Source organism: Phocoena phocoena, chromosome 1 (genome assembly GCF_963924675.1).
Source record: "Phocoena phocoena chromosome 1, mPhoPho1.1, whole genome shotgun sequence".
Taxonomy (NCBI): domain Eukaryota; kingdom Metazoa; phylum Chordata; class Mammalia; order Artiodactyla; family Phocoenidae; genus Phocoena; species Phocoena phocoena.
Genome location: NC_089219.1, coordinates 115,170,185 through 115,174,619, shown reverse-complemented (window position 1 = coordinate 115,174,619; position 4,435 = coordinate 115,170,185). Strand labels below are relative to the sequence as shown.

Sequence of the window (4,435 nt, the reverse complement as noted above, 5' to 3'; positions counted from 1 at the left end):
CAATTACGACTGTAATGCAGAGGCCAAGTGGAAATTTTTCATTGAATTTTAAGTCAGGAAACTGGTATATTTGTCCAGTGATTCTCAAATTTAGTGTTTATGAGTCAAAAGAGAGCTTAATTGCAAATTTATCTTCTCAGGTTTTTATCCATAGAAATTCTAATTAGAACTATTGGGGTGTTCTGCCAAAACCTAAATTTTTAACAAGTGTCTTAAACCTATTTGAACATTATCATTAAATTTCTTGTTATCTTAATTTTTTTTGCTAAAATAACTATATATATAAAGTTGTCAATTTCATCCAAGCTAATCCAAAAGCAATATAATTCCATTCCAAACCCCAGCATGAATTGTGAAGGCAACCTGAGAATACAAATTTCTAAAGTTTACATAGAATAATAAGACATTTTTGAAAAAGGAAAAATGATATAGAGGCTCACTCTTCCCAATAGTAATATGCCTTAGTGATAAAGAGAGCTTGCTGCTGGAACAGGAAGAGTTAAATATTACAAAGAGACAGAAAGGAGAGCTCAGAAATTGATCTATGTATATTTGGAAACTTGGTTTTTAATAGAAATTACTTCATAAGTCAGTAAGGAGACTATATTTAGAAAATAATAATGGGAAACCTGGCTCCTTCTATGTACACATCACTCATTATGAAGTGTCATATAGAAAATTAAATGGCTTACTGAAGGCTCAGATAGAGCACCACCTGTGTGACAACACATGATGGAACCCCACATGTCTACTCAAGGCAGTGTATACTTTGAACTAGCAAACAATGTATTGTGCCTATTCTCCAATAACAATAATATGTAAGTCTGGGAATCAATGTAAGGGGAGACGGAAATGATTCTTTTCATTATTACCTCTAATGACTTCATAATGATGAGCTTCGTAGTTTAGAGGTGTTACTTTCCAAAGGAGTGTTGTTTCTATCAGGAAACACAAAAACAGAAATTGAGACTTGCCTTTGGTTACTTCAGTCTATTTGTTCTATTGTACAAATACTCTACAGACAGAAAGGAGGTTTTACACCAGGTAGTGTAATTGATCCTATTTTTTTTAATTATTGCTACATATTTGATTTTATTTTTCTGAAAATGTTTTGCTTAATATAAAAATTTAAACATAAATTATAGATCTGTAAGTTATAGATAGACCATAAATGCATAGATTTAGTTCTGGGCTCTATTCTGTTCTGATGTCTATGTGTTTGATTTTGTCAGAGACATACCATTTTGATTACTGTAGCTTTGTAATATATTTTGAAATCATAAAATGTGCAGCCTCAAGCTTAGCTGTTCTTCTTCAAGATTGCTTTGGCTGTTCAGTGTCCTTTGTGGTTCTATATTAATTTCAAGACTTTTTTTCTATTTCTGTAAAGAACGCTTATAGGATTTGGATAGGGATTTCATTTAGTTTGTAGACCACTTTGGGTAGTATAGACATTTTAACAATATTAATTCTTTCACCCTATGAACACTGAATCTTTTTCCATTAATCTGTTTCTTTACTAATTTCCTTTCTCAATATTTTATCATTTTCAGTGTACAAGTTTTTCACCCCTTTGGCTAGGTTAATTCCTAAATATTTTATTCTTTCTGTTGCTGTTGTGAATGAGATTGCTTTCTTAATTTCCTTTTTGGATAATTCATTGTGTATAGAAAAATGGCTGGTTTTTATGCTGATTTTGTATCTTCTACTTTACTAAATTTGTTTACTAGTTCTAATAGTTTTTCTGATTGAATTGTTAGCATTTTCTACATATATGATTGTACCATCTGCAAATAGAAATAATTTAACTTTTCTCATTCTGATTTGGATGTTTTTTATTTCTTTTTCTTGTCTAATTGTTCTGGCTAGGACTTCTAGTACTGTGCTGTTTAGGAGTGATGAGAGTGGGAACCTTCCCTACTGTAACCAATTTTAGAGAAAAACTTTCAATTTTCTCCTACCAATTATGCTTTAGCTGTTGGCTTTTCATGTATAAACTTCACTGTGTTAAGGATAAGTTCTTTGGAGAGAGTTTTAATCATTACTGGATGTTGAATTTTGTCAAATACTTTTTCTACATCTATAGATTTTATCATGCATTTTATTTTATTTCATTAATGTGGTATAGTACATTGACTGGTTTGTATATCTTCAACCATCCTTGCATCCAAAGAATAATATGTAATAAATTTAACGTTCTCTTATATTTATCAATAATTTCCTAGTATTTTGTTGAGGATTTTTGCATCTATGTTCATCAGGGATGTTGGCCTGTAGTTTTTCTGTTGTTTCTTAATATGGCCTTGGTATTAGGGTGATGTTAGCCTCATAATTTGAGTTTGAAAGTGTTCTTTCTTCTTTGATTTTTTGGAAGAGTTTAATAAGGAGTGGTATTAACTCTTTGCATGTTTGGTAGAATTCACCCATGAAACCATCTGGTCCTGGACTTTTCTTTGTTGGGAGATTTTTGATTACTGATAAATCTCTTTATCTGTTAATTGTCTGTTTAAGCTTTCTATTTCTTCTTGATACAGTTTTGGTAGATTAATGTTTCTAGAAATTTGTTCGTTTCTTCTAAATTATCCAATTTATAGGCGCACAACCATTGATAATATTCATTTATGTCCCTTTTTAAATTCTGAGGCATATATTATAATATCTTCTCTCGTTTTTTATTTTATTTCAGTCTCCTCTTTCATTCTACTTAGTTTAGCTAAGACTGTCAATTTTGTTTATTTTTTCAAAAAAACAGCTTTTAGTTTTATTGATATTTTATGTTCTTTTTCTAGTCTATATTTGATTGATTTCTTCTCTAAGTTCATCATTTTACTCCTTCTGTTAAGTTTAGGTGAACTCAGGTCAATTAAGCAAATGGTTTACTTTTTTTAAGCTTCAGTTTCTTCTTCCATAAAATGGCAGGATTGGATGAGATGAGCTTGAAATCACTTACTGATTTAATGAACTTTATATGAATCTTCTGTGCAAATAAGAATACAAAGAATGAAAACAACTTACAAAAATAAATTTCTTCAGATATCATTGAATTGGGATATTATTTACATCACTACTCCTCATGCTTCCTGCTTTCCCCTCATTCCATGATCAATGTGCTTAACTTGTTACTCATCTTTTCATACCAATATTATTAGCTTTGTACAGAAACATATTTGTGGTTTCCATGGGAGCATTTCATTTTTGTCAAATTCTTTCTGTTCTGAATGTTAGGATGTCTGAGTCAGAATACCAGTGCCTATTGCAGAGACAGAACCAGAATATGATCACTGAGTCCAACATTATAGGATTCTCAAACCTGGTATATCTGCAAATCTTTCTCTTCTTTATTTTCCTTCTGGACTACCTGACCATTCTGATGGCCAATGCAACCATCATGACTGTATTCATCTGAATTGGGCTTTGCACACCTCTATGTACTTCTTTCTCTTTGGCCTCTCCTGCTTTGAAATCTGCTATACATTTGTCATTGTACCAAAATTCTGACCAAGGGCTTTCCACAAGTCTGACTATTTGTTTCTCTGGGTATGTTTCCCAGCTCTATTTCTCTGTGGGCTTGGCTTGAACCAACTGTTTCCTAATTGCTGTGATGAGCTATGATTGCTATATTGCCATCTGCAACCCTTTCAGCTATACACTCATTGTCAGCTGAGCCACCTGCATGCAGTTGGTTTAGCCTCAGGCTTCTGTGGTTTCCTGATCTCTGTGGTTGCCAACGTCCTGGTTTTTAGTGTACACTTCTCTGCCTCCAACTGAATCAACCACTTTTTCTGTGACATTTCTCCTGTCATAAACCTGGGCTGCACAGACACCAACCAGAAGGAGATGGTTATCTTCATCCTCAACATTCTGGTATTGCTGGTTCCCTTAGTGTTGATCTTCATCTCCTATGTCTTCATTGTTTCCACCATCCTCAAGATCTCCTCAGTGGAGGGACAGCATAAGGCCTTTGCCACCTGTGTCTCCCACATCACTGCGGTTATTTTCCATTATGGCCTTGCTTCCTTTATGTACTTGAGGCCCACATCCCTTTTCTCCTCCTATAAGGACCAACTTGTGGCAGTGACCTATACAGTGATCACCCCACTATTTAACCCCCTCGTCTGCACACTGAGGAATAAAGAAGTGAAGACGGCTCTGAGAAAGGTTCTCAGTAGATATTTATTTCCCAAAACTATATGAGTGAGTCAATATGTCAGGGAGGTTATATTCAGGAAAGTGTCTTAGATAAAACTTCAATTCTATAAACAAATTGATTTTTAATCAAAAAATAGAAGTAAAGCCTTCAAGTCACCTTAATCTTTTTTTATTGTAAAGTCCTTCTGACTGGAGTGCCAAGATAGTGGATTAAGGAGACTCAGCTCAACTCCTCCCACAGACACACCAAAATTACAACTATTTACAGACAAACTATTGATTAGAA

At 33.6% G+C, this 4,435-nt stretch overlaps 1 pseudogene; it reads left to right on the top strand.

Moving 5' to 3' along the window:
• The first annotated feature begins 3,226 nt into the window (after positions 1-3,226).
• Positions 3,227-4,194, top strand: LOC136139113 (olfactory receptor 10T2-like; annotated as a pseudogene).
• Positions 4,195-4,435: the final 241 nt, after the last annotated feature.